At 32.8% G+C, this 13,746-nt stretch overlaps 1 pseudogene; it reads left to right on the forward strand.

Moving 5' to 3' along the window:
• Positions 1-12,725: 12,725 nt before the first annotated feature.
• On the forward strand, positions 12,726-13,176 carry LOC134361225 (large ribosomal subunit protein eL21-like; annotated as a pseudogene).
• Positions 13,177-13,746: the final 570 nt, after the last annotated feature.

Consider the following 13,746-nt stretch of genomic DNA (forward strand, 5'->3'; position numbering starts at 1 on the left):
AATCCAGCCAGACACATAAATATGCAGCTTAGAACTCACTTAGAACTCAGAGAAGCAGGGTCAAGGACAGCAGAGCAAGCCTGAATGATTCTTCCCCAGCTAATCTGCTCATAACTTATGATTTTAGAATAGTGCATCTCTGGGACTTGGCTGGGGGAGGAGGAGGGGTGGGGAAAGGTGAGATGTTGATCAAAGGGCACAAAGTCTCAGTTAGACTAGAGGAATAAGCTTTAGTGATTTATTGTACTGAATGGTGACCACAGTTAATAATAATATATTGTATATTTCAAAATTGCTAAAAGAATAGATTTTTAAAGTTTTTTTCTAAATTTTATTTTGTCGATATACATTGTGATTGATTATTGTTTCCCCATCACCAAAACCTCCCTCCCTCCTCCCCCCACCTCCCCGACAATGTCCTTTCTGTTTGCTTGTCGTATCAACTTCAAGTAATTGTGGTTGTTATATTTTCTTCCCCCCCGCCCCCGTTTTTTTCTTTGTGTGTGTGTGTGTGTGTGTGTGTGTGTGTGTGTGTGTGTGTGTGAATTTATATATTAATTTTTAGCTCCCAGCAATAAGTGAGAACATGTGGTATTTCTCTTTCTGTGCCTGACTTGTTTCACTTAATATAATTCTCTCAAGGTCCATCCATGTTGTTGCAAATGGCAGTATTTCATTCGTTTTTATAGCTGAGTAGTATTCCATTGTGTAGATGTACCACATTTTCCGTATCCACTCATCTGATGATGGACATTTGGGCTGGTTCCAACTCTTGGCTATTGTAAAGAGTGCTGCGATGAACATTGGGGAACAGGTATACCTTCGACTTGATGATTTCCATTCCTCTGGGTATATTCCCAGCAGTGGGATAGCTGGGTCGTATGGTAGATCTATCTGCAATTGTTTGAGGAACCTCCATACCATTTTCCATAGAGGCTGCACCATTTTGCAGTCCCACCAACAATGTATGAGAGTTCCCTTTTCTCCGCAACCTCGCTGAAAATCCTAAGTCAGTGCGGTGATGGTATGTTGATTAGTTTTATAAATACATTGTATACATAGACCAAAGCATCACATTATGCCCCATAAATATGCACAAGTATTATTTGACAATGAAAATATAAATTTAAAAAAGAAAAAAAATGGAACACACAAAAGATTTCATATTGCTTACCTATTTTCAAGAAAAATGTATGTAACTTAGCAAAGCAAATGGAAGCATTATTAATTATAATATTTAATAGAATTATTGGCTGATCTTGATTTTGAGAAAAAATAAAGAAATGTGATTTGGGGCACATGCCAGAAAATAGCTACAAAGACAAATTGGATGGTATATAATCATAAGTCATGAAGACTATAGGCTTTGAAAGAAGGAAAAATATACTTATAAAGGAAAAGATCCAAGTTTGTAGGACATTTCTAAACATATAAATGAAAAACAACACAAAAAGTTCTTGTAATGTTTTCTCCTACATTTTCATTCATTACAGTATTGCTAAGCACTTTTATTTTTCATCACCTTACAACTTACATACATGTGTAGTAATAGGTTTAATTTTAATAAGAAAAGTATTATTAATCTCAGCTGTACCAAGAAGCACAAGGTTGAATTGTTGTAATCATGTTGCCTCACACACTGTCCCCATCTCCAAGTTTTCTACTTGGGAAGCATTCACCAGTCCCTAAGCTAAAAGGACTAGTAGCTGTGAGAAAATATCACAAATATAATTTTTTTCTGGTATGATAGAAGGCAGGAAATAGTTGTCTCAGAATCTGCATTTCTTCAGGGAATCTATTTTCCTTTTGTAGCAAAAAGACATTTTAATTTATATGTGCAGATTCTTACCTTTAGTCTGGTAGGATGGATTAACCTGGAGAGAAGCATCCATCAAGCAACAAAAGATAGTGGTGGTTGGCAGCACACAATGATGGGTGGCAGCCAGTGGTAAGTAGTAGAAAGTGGTTGGCAGGTGGTGGCTGTTGGCACACGGTGGATAATGGCAAGGCATAGTTGGTGAACCCCACCTTTCAAAGTAAAATGGTAGGACAAAAGTCTAACAGGGACTTTCTTTTATTTACCAGCTCAGAAGGAAGTAGGGAATGAATATACAAAGTATTACTATTACTATAAATATTTTATAATCATTGTTACATATCGATGTTTTTAATTGATGTAATTTAATCAAATATTTTTGTAGTATAGTTCTTAAAACAAAAGGGGCCTTTGTATTTTTTTTTCCCCCCTCTAGGTGCTCAAATAAAAGGATTATGTAGATGAGAATCTAAAGACTGCATCTAATCCAAAGCCAGGCTGTGGGGAGACTCCTTGCTATCAAGGAATTAGGAATCAGAAAGAGAAGAAAGCAAGATGTTTCTTTGATGTCTATAGCAAGAACTAAAGTGCAATATGAGTTCTTGCCTAGACCAACCAAGGGGTGCTATGGAAAAAGATTTGGAATCAACTCCTAGAAAATCTGGGCTTTTCCTTATGGAACTGCTAAGGCTAACTACTTTAGACCTTACTTTGGAATATAAAATTTTTCTGCTCCACAAATCTTATTTTAAATTTCAATGTGGTAATCATTAATTGAAGTAATTTCAATTAATCAATTAATTTCAAGTGTGGTAATCTAAATAATAGTTCTTATGACAAGACTAAAGCAAACTAGAGTATCAGAAGTACAGAAACTAAATGATATTCTGAAACTTTAATAATGGATTCACTGTTGAGGAAGAATAAGTAATAATATAGATCTAATCATCCTGATGGAAAAGTAGGGAAGGAAAGAAAGATGTAGAGGATGGCATGACTATGAAGACTCTATGACAATAGAGAAATGGTATCATCAAGAAAGCAAATCTACATATCAGTCTTTGGCTCAATGAGTAAGTAATCTAATTTTCTACTTCTGGAAGGTAGTTGATAATAAAGTTCTGGCAGAACCTCATCCTTAAAATAATAAAAAAAGAATATCTCTAAGTGACTTCTCTAAATGATCTGAATTCTTTCTTCTAATTCTTCCTTTTTGTTTATAAGTTTTGGACTGATTCATTATGGGTCAGTAATTTTAGACCTTCCTTTAGGACCCACTCATTTGACATTTTGTGAAATATTAAGTCTAAAACTACATATTTAGAAGCTTTAGATATTTTAAGATTTAGGGATCCAATAGACTGTAAGCAAGCTATAATATCTATATTTTTCCCCCTCTGTGCTATTCTCACCCCATCCCACACCCACCCCACCACCAGACTCCCCAAGGGGGGAAAAAAAGCTATGCCTACTTTTTGCCAGTCTCAAAACATGTTTTAATGTAGTGGTAACTTCTTTGATATGAATGTTTGTGTCCAACTAAAATTCATATGTTGAAACTTAATTCCCAGTGCAATAATGTTAGAAGGTGGAGCCCTTGGGAGGTGATTAGAGCATGAATCCCTCATGAATGGGATTAGTGCCTGTATAAAAGAGGCCTGAGGGAGCTTGTTTGCCCCTTCTCCCACGTGAGCAAACACAGCAAAAAGATGCCATCTGTGAGGAATGGGTCCTCACCACACACCTAATCTGGCAGCACCTTGATCTTGGACTTCCCAGCCTCCAGAACTGTAAGCAATAAATTTTGTTGCTTATAAATTGTCCAGTCTGTGGTATTTTGTTATAGCAGCCTAAACAGATGAAGTTAGTAACATACGAAGTATACAAATGTCAGTAAAATACCATTTGCTTCACGGGGACACATACATCCTTTCACTTTAGTTATTCTGGTTTAGGCATCCCTCATACTATGTTTTGGTGGTTTGCCTATATTCTCCCTCATGGGAATGGCAATGTAATAAACATCCTTGTAATATATTATGACAGATATTACTTAACTAGATTATAACATTCTACTTTGAGATTTTAAAACATTCTTAAATTAAGGTAGATTATTATTTTAGATGTCTAAGGTAAAGAAATCTTGCCAGACGTCTAAAACACTTGCTTTAGATGAGTTTCTTTTCTTTAGAAACATGAATAGTTTTCTGTTTCAAAAGAGTGAAAGGGGTCTTTTGCTTAAGGAACGTAGACTCCTATTTATTCTCTAAACACTTTATCTGAAAGTACAACACAAGCAAAGCCAACAGAGCAGTATTGGACCTGTTGCAACTTTTATTAAATTTTATTTTAAAATTCTTAGATATAGTATTTAAATCCTCAAATACAATGATATTGCTTTTTTGAATTAAATGTTATTGTTGAAACAAAAATTTGAGAGGAAATAATTTTCTAAACTTAATGCCTTTTAAAAAAATAATCAGTGATTATTCTGCTACCTGTCCACAGGTTTTAAAGTACTGTACTTTACTGGAGCTAAAAATAACCTTTATAAAAATATATTTCACAAGTTCAAAATACATTTTTAAAGTATCAAATAAATGGTTTATGATTTTCAAGAATTTAGACCCAAGTATATTGCTGTGGTAGCAATAAATTATCATAAGCATATAAGAATATACTTGTTTGTCACATCAAATTTTGTAGTTATTGCAACCTATTGAATGAAATAGACATTCGATACTAAATATAAAGTTTCTTGTAAGTTTAGTAGTTTTAATTTAGAAGAAACTATTTTTATTATCTTAACATGTTGAAGTCATTATAATTACAGTCCCTATTTATTTTCTAACATATCAGTCAGTAAATGAATTACTGATGACAACATTGGGAAGTCAAGTAATTTAGCTATTAAATTAAATTAGTTTTTCTGTGTTCTGCTGTCATTGTTTTTACTCATAAAACTCTGTTAACCATTTCTGCTTTGGATTTGCCCTTCTGTCCCTTAATTCCCTCATTCCATCTGCTTAGAGAGCATCTTGATTCATATTAGAGTCCTCTTCTGCTCTCAGGTTTAACCTTCCACTGACTGTGCTTAATTCTTCCATCTCTTTATTCTCCAACCTGGAAATTTCATCATCATCTCCTCATAACCTTTCCTTCGGTCAGACTGCTTATATTTTCTTACTGGTCAGCTTAGTCATCTTTTTAATTTGGTGCCAGAAAAATATCAATAATGCTATTTCTTACTATGAAACTTGCATGAGACAGGAATTTGGAGATCTGATTTCCATTCACAGCTTCCAATAACCTCTGGTTTAAAGATCATCTTCTTATTCAGGGACTTAGGATTGCCTGTCTTAAGTGAAAGATTTGAAATAGATTGTCTTTGAAATCTTTACAACTTAACTATGCTTAGTATAGAAATACTGATAGGTCTGAATATATTCCAGTTGCATCAAAGTAAATGTAATGAAACTAAAATAATTTATTGTTTGGGCTACCTTGACTCTATGTTAAAAGAGTGCTTTGAGAAAATTCTCTAAATAGGGCTTGAGAACTGCTTTTAAGCACTGCCCCTGCTCCCTTTTGCAACTGCATTTTTATTCTACTGGGCATAGATTTGGCTAACATTTTTGAACAGTATTCTTTGCCAGTGTCACTGGGACCTGTGGGAAAATTGCCTAAAGTCATCAAATCTGTTGCTTAAAGTTCCTTTACTTGTATGTTGCCATGGATATTTGGGGGAGAAATTTAGCATTTTATCTCAGATTAAGCAAAATGATATTTTATCAGGAGCCATAATTTCTACCACAATGAAGTTAATTACAAGCATCAGAATACTCAGTCCCTTTGCTGGAATAGTCATCTAGTATATCTTACTCTGACTTTAAAAAAAAAAATGAGCAATTGCACTCTGACTTATGCCTCAAGAATGCCAGCATAGGGTCAAGTACTGTTGAAACTGTAAGACAGAGACCAACTATCAGAATAGGTCAAATCTGGATATGTCTTGTCATCTTATTTAATGGGGGAAATAAAGGCTGTGTGAATGTTTTGATTGTTCTCTGACCCTTAGTGTTCATGTGTTTCGAGCAAAACAAGTTTGAGAAATACAGTCCAGCTTAGAAGAGGAAATGTCCCTGAGTATGGCCATACCCTACAACACTTTATCAAAATAGCTGACAACCTGATTTTCCTCTACCTCATTGATAAAAAATAGAAAACAAAAAATAAAACAACACAAGAATAATGCCTAAATTAGAGTTACATGTTGTACCAAGTTATCAGGAGAACTTTTTCTAATAATAATCAAGAAATTATTAGAGAATTTGTGGAATGCTGTGATGAATAATCAATGCATGTCTCAAAATTGTTGTAAGAATCATACAAGATAAAACATAGAAAGTACCAGGCAAAGTGGCTGATACAGAATTTGAATTTCTTCCCCTGAATTCGTAATAGAATACACATAAATTATCTATTTCTATTACATAAATAGCATTTTTAAAATATAACCATTTAGATTCATCTTAACAAAACTCTGTCTTATTCCACTGATCATTCAAGTCTAGAAGTTAACTCATTTTTATGCCTTCTAAAAAAAAAACTTCAATAAAGATATTGAGTTAGTATCAAATAGTGTTACTTTCCTGACTACCCTAGACACTGTTAATTGATATTCTGTGCATCACAGTGAATTTCTATCCCCATTTCAACTACTTATCCTACTTCTTAAACTTCTACTTCTTTCATAGACTATCAAACAATGTAAAAATAGTTTCTTTCTAAAATTGTGAAAAATTATCTTTTCTGGGTTCAATAACTCCCTGGAATTTCTTCTTTCACACAATGCCACATTTTACAAAACACAATACACTCTTTAATTAATTCAGATATTTACATTTCTCAATTTCAATGTATAAAACCTTAATTTTAAATTTAAAATATGCAACAGAAAAATTTTAGTTAGCTATTCTTCACTTTTTTCTATAAATAGATTCTATTTATCAGATGGGTGTTAAGACTGAATTTTTTAAATTTCAGTGTGAGTTAGTCTATGTAAGCCAGATGCTTTGTCAACTAGTGTAATAAATGACATTGTTTGTTCAATTGGCATGAGGAATGTTAAAAATGAACTCCCGTGGGTGATATTAAGGTGTTAAAAATCTGTGGATTTGCTAAAATTCTTTAGAGACATCTTCCTTTATATGTACAGTGTATAAAATTTCACTTAGGTCTGTAGACTTTGCCTAGAAATGGAGCCCAATATTTGATTTCCCAAATGGTTCTATGCTATCAAAAGAAGGACTTTTGGTTGCCTGATGATGGCTAGGTTAAAAGATTTCAGCTTCTGCTATAATTTCAAGTGAGCATTTTGAAATAATGTCAAGAGCACATTTCATGGAGATAGCCCCTGATTTTAGTCTGAGAGTTTGTTTATTTTCCTTGTAAGCTGGTAGTGAAGTTACATGGTGGACTGGATTCTTACTACCACAAACATTTTACAGGGCTACTACTGTCTACTAAAAAAAAAACTTAAATGCCATTGATGACTTTTTGACTTGGGTCAGTTTGCAACAGATCCTCAGTTGGTGATCACCTGGAAATGTGCAGACCTGTGGATGAGCAGCTAGGATGTAGAAACAGGAAACATGTATATTATTATGCAAAAGAGGGGAAGCATTTGATAACGGGGATGTTTAGGAAGGAGACAGGAGTCAAGAGACCTTCAGGCTATGTAGAAGAAATCAGAGAACATGAATCTTTGTTACTAGAGGAGAAGGAAGAAGAGACAGGACAGTAGACACATATGATGAGAAATTTGCTGTGCAGGATGTAATATAAACCTCCACCTCCTCTTTTTTTTCTATCATATTGATGGTAAATGTATATGTTGATCATTCATGGTTTTTGTGCTGGACCATATTTTTTGAGGATTGTGAAAAAGTACTGAGTTCTGCATTATATGTGGCAAGGGGCAATACCAAGATCACACTCAGGGCAATTTACACTTAAGATACAAATACACCTGAACATATACCATTAGGTAGCTAATGTAACTTTTTTGTCTATATATTTGTGTTGATTATCCCTTGAGCATACTAAATAATTTACTTATCCACGTGGGTATAGGTTAATAGCAAATGTAGAGTGCCGAATTAGATTGAGAATCAGGAGGGAGACCTGAATTGCTTCATCTTTCTCCTACAAACTAACTGAATTGGAAATTTACTTAATCTCTGAAAGTTTTTGCCTCAACATCTGCAGAAAATAAGATTCTTGAACTGGCTGATCTTTAAGAGTTTCTTAAGGTCTATCGACCTACCCAACCCCCACAGTATGCCTACAGCAGCATGAAAACTTAGTTTATTCAAGGGCAAAATTGTTCTAGTTCTCCCAGGCTTCAACATTCCATTTGGCTCTAGAATAGATTAGAAGAAATGCATGTTCACATTCTTCTCATCACCATGCACTACTTACATATTTGTAAAATAAATCTAGGGGACTATCTAGAAAAAAATCTGAATATTAAGTCTGGAGGACTCTATACTTGCAATGTCTAATAAAACTTTTGCAATGGTGGAAATGTCCTATAGTATGGAAGCAGTCACATGTGGCTATCAAGCATTTACTTAAAATGTGGCTAAAGTGTTTCTTTACTTCATCACACATATGAAATTATTAAATATTTGTACCAAATCTTTAGATGTTAATGAAAACTTAAAAATGCTAAAAGAATACTTTGTTGAATTAACATGAATTTATAGTGGGGAGTAGCTCTTCCAAGCAAAAGAAAATCAGAAACAATAAAAAAAAGTTGATAGTTTTGTTACATAAAAATTTCAAAATTCTCTGTATAAAAATATACAAAATAATAAAAAAAGACAAAATATAAAGTTGTATTGGCAGTACATATAATGAATAGCTCATTTTCTTAGGTCAAGTAGTATGTATACAGACTGAAAATAAGACATTATAAGTACAGCAATTAAAATCAGAAAAGATTAAAAAAAGATAGCTCTCAGAAAAAATAATCTGTAGATATGTGAATAGATTCTCAACCTCATTCACACATAAAAACATGTAAATAAAGGTGACATTCTATGTTTGCCCATCAGATTAACAGATATGAAAAGTTGGGTATTATTCTGTGCTGGTGAGAAAATAGCCTCATCTTCCTTTATTTGTAGAAGTGTAAATAGATGTAATTGTTTTAAGGGGTATTTGGCCATATCTATTAAATGTATAATGCACATGCTCTGTTCCAGCATTTCACATATATCAGTGTACTCCTGCATAGGCTCATAAGAATATAATAAAACATATGTTCCAAGTTATTCATTACAAACTAAGAATAAAGTTAATGATCAATAAATAGGGGATTGGTTAAGTGATTTATGATATATCAATACAATGAAATATGATGTAGTTTTTATATAGCCAAAGGAATGAAATCCATCTGTATTACTAACCTGGATAGATTTTAAATAATGTTCTTAAGTGAATAATTATAAACAGATTTGTATATATTTTTTTTAAAAATATGAATTGAATTAGTCTAAAGGAATATATAAGAAATTCGGTAGCAGTTAATATTCAAGAGAAGTCTGGGAGGTGCTAGAGGGGTGGGATACTTTTACTTCCATTTATAATTTCTAAATCATCTGAATAATATATGTGTATTAGTCCATTTCTTCTGCTTATAGCAGAATATCTATAACTGGGTAATTTATAAAGAAATGAAATTTATTTCTTACAGTTTCATAGGCTGAGAAGCACAAAGTCCAGGGAACACATCTGGTGAAGGCCTTCTGCAGTGACACAGGGTGTCACATGATATGAATGGACTGAGCAAGAAAGAGCTAACTTGCTCACTAGATTTACTTATAAAGCCAGCAGAACCACACCCATTATGCCATGAATGGATCAATCCGTTCAGGAGGACACAGTCCTCATAATCTAGCCACCTCTTTAAGGACCCATTTTTCAAATGCCATACTTAGATATCCCACCTTTTTAACACTATTACATTGGAGATTAAGTTGCAACACATGAACTTTTGGGGACACAATTGACCCTTAACAATATGTTACTTTTGTTTTAAAATAATAATAATAATCATATTTTTAAATGTACCAATAACACATGAAGAAGATATTGGGCAGAAATACAATTTGATAAACCTGAGGAATAATATTATTATAGATAAATTTTTAAAGACATTCTAGAGCTTACTCTGAGATAAGTATTAGTTACCTGGTCATTCAGGTTATAACTGTTTCATGATTATGAAATAATATAATAATACCTAATTAAAATAATAGTAAATACCTAATATAATAATACCTAATTAAAGTAATAGTAAATATAAAAATATACAAATGTTGGCCCTAAAATAGTTTATAAAAACTATAGGTATATGATGGTTTAGGTGATTTAGAAAAGCTTTCTTTTCCATACTACCCAAAGTGATCTACAGATTCGACGCAATCCTCATGAAAATACCAATGGCATTCTCCACCGAAATAGAAGAACAATCTTAACATCCATATGGAACAACAAAAGACCCCAAATAGCCAAAGCAATCCTGAGCAAAAAAAAAAAAAAAAAAAAAAAAAGGTGGAAGAATCACACTATCTGACTTCAAATTATACTACAAAGGTATAGCAACCGATATAGCATGGTACTAGCATTAAAACAGTCACATGGACCGACAGAACAAACAGAGAACCCAGAAATGAACCCTCATACTTATAGCCAACTGATCTTTAGAAATTCAAAGAATAAAATATAGTGACAAATATAAAACTGCAATTTTTTCTTCATGGCTTTCATATTAAACAAAACTAAAACACTGATTACGGTAAATACCTATATGAATTTTTTTTCTAAGTGTGCATTAGGAATTATCCAGGTTAGGTAGTGTTTAGAGGAGAAAAAGAAGTTTTCACACATTGGGACTATTGGGCTTCTAAGAACAAAGAGATCATTTTTAAATATCTGACTAATAAACACATTTGGATTATATAATCTAATTTACCAAGAGGGAGAGAGATTTGGAGTAAATATCATTTGTCTCATTTGAATTGAAATTATTGAAATGAGAATAATAGTTAATTTATTAGCACATGCTAGAAAACAAAAGGTGATCAATAAATATCTGCAGGAGAAATGAATAAATTAATGGATAAATAGAGGCTTTGAATTTAATAAAAAATGGCAACTTGGAATTTCTGATTACAAATTTTGTAGTACAAAAATGTGGTAATGTTAAAATATTAGCATTCATCCATTTCCGTGCAGACCTAATACATACACACACATACACACACATGCACACACAATCGGATGGAAAAAAGATATTAGGAAACTTTGATATCATTATTTGGAATAAAATAAGCACACACAAAGTGAGTTTATGACCAAATCTAGGCCTAATGTATTTGACAATTGATTAAAAAATAATCAAATGATAAAACAGAACTTACTGATCTTGTTACACTTTGTTGTTGAACAAAACAAAATTAATTGATGACCCAGCAATAACCATGCTAATTACATTAATTTAGATACAAGATTTTTTAAAAAATCTATAGAACAAACATTTTCCTTTGGTCTAAATTATCCTATATTGAATTTTCCACAAATCAGATTAACTAAATTATTACTATAGCTCCATTTACCGTCATGGAAAAGTTCACAAATACATGTTTAGTGTTTCTGACTGCACTTTGTATAAAGATGGGCATATTTGGAGAGAACTCATAATGCTACACTATACACAAAGAGAACCAAAGTGAAAAAAATCATGTATTTGCATTCAGAATTCTCTTTAATGATACTTCAGAATGTTTCCAACTCAGTGGAACTATTTTTTTTTATTATTATTATTCCATAAAGATTGTGTACCTCTATTAGCTTTCACTTTGGGAATATCCCTGATGTCTGTTTAGTAAGATATAAATTGCTTATTGTAACATGAGAAGAACAATTGTTCAGCTGAATAAATATTTTCAAGGACTAATGATATTTTTACAAGCACAAATATGTTCTCTAGTACAGGGAAGAAAACAAGTTTGAAGCAAATATCCCGTTTTCCTAGTGGTATTAACCTATAACCCAATTCAGTTTGCTAATTAGCTGCCCTTGAATAAAAATTCCCATAGAACACCCATATAATCTCACAATACATTATCACTGTCAGCCTGAATTAAAATGCCATCAGCAGATTCAGTGTGCTGAAAATAAGAAGAAAAAGAAAATACAAGGATGAAAGCTACTGATGTCATACTAAAATTTCACTTCTCTAGGCCATTTTCATCACATCTGTCAGTCATAGTAGTGGTAGGAAACACCTTTTAAATCTAGAAGGTATACTAGGATACCCATTTAGGAATATGTTATGAGCTTTTCTTAATCAAGATCCTTTTTTCTTTTTAAAGCTGAGTTCTTAGAAACTGTAATTTGGGAATTTGGCCATAACAATTTAGGTTTCAAGCTAATTGGGTATTTAGCACATATTTGAATTCAGGGAGAAACATTTTATTTGTAAAAATATAACATTCCCAACAAGATATGCCTTGAAAACAGATTAAAAAATCATTTTATCTTTACTTAAGGTTATATTACATTCAACTTCTTGTCAGAACATTCTAAAGCTTCAATAATTTAGTTGGTATATAAATGCATAAGGAAATATAAAACCATTTAACAAACTGTGAAATATAGGTTTTTTTGTATAATAAAATACAACTCAGTTATTTATTCAAAGATCCACTATACAAATCTGACTAAATGATTATTAGCATCAAAAAGGTTAAGTTCTACAGGAGAAATAGACATATAAATTAACAATCGCAAAGTGTATAGCCTTTTGGCCAGAACCGCCGTCTTCCTGTGATTCGCCAAAATGACAAATACAAAAGCAAAGAGGAGAGGCACCTGATATATATTTTCTAGGCCTTTTAGAAAACATGGCGTCGTTCCTTTGGCCACATACATGCGAATCTACAAGAAAGGTGATGTTGTAGACATCAAGAGAATGGAAACTGTTCAAAAAGGAATGCCCCACAAATGTTACCATGTTAAAACTGGAAGAGTATACATGTTACCCAGCATGCTGTTGGCATTGTTCTAAACAAACAAGTTAAGGGCAAGATTCATGCCGAGAGAATCAATGTGTGTATTGTGCATATTAAGCACTCTAAGAGCCTAGAAAACTTCCACAAGGGAAAGAGAAAGAAACCAGGATTCAGCTGAAGCGCCAGCCTGCTCCACCCAGAGAAGGACACTTTGTGACAACCAGTGGCAAGGAGCTTGAGCTGTTGCATCCTATTCTCTATGAATTCATGGCATAATGTGTGTAAAAAATATAAAATAAAAGACCAAGACTGTTGTCCTGTAAAACTGTTTCTCTTAATTGAGTAAAAGTATGATGTCCCCTCCCCCTAAGAAACACTGAAAGCAAAAAACCAACCAACCAAACAAACAAAAACACGTAGCAAAGTGTATAATAAAAACTAAAAAGAAAAAATAAAGTTGCATTTAATTATGATGGAGGAAAATTAGAGTGGAAAATTTGACTGTGTCTTAAACAAGTAGATGTACTTTATTTAAAAAGTGTTTTAAATGTAATTGTTTAGAAAGCCTTGTACCTTTTCAGCAATGCCTATTAAAGTCTTTATTATGAAAAGAAACTTTTAGCATAACATGACTATAAATAGTTAAGTCTTTGAAGAGACTGCCACTGAGTTCTTTCTAAATAATGCCTCCCCTGAAAAAATTTTTGTCAAGGTGGAACAACATATTCATGAAGCAGCATGTGTTTATTTCAAAGTCTGTCATTCCTGAGAAATACAGGCCCAAGCCTGCTTTGTTTGTGACAGCTAATAATATCCCAGAATTGAAAAGAACTATTATTTGTATAT

The sequence above is a fragment of the Cynocephalus volans genome, chromosome 12 (genome assembly GCF_027409185.1).
Source record: "Cynocephalus volans isolate mCynVol1 chromosome 12, mCynVol1.pri, whole genome shotgun sequence".
In the NCBI taxonomy this organism is placed as follows: domain Eukaryota; kingdom Metazoa; phylum Chordata; class Mammalia; order Dermoptera; family Cynocephalidae; genus Cynocephalus; species Cynocephalus volans.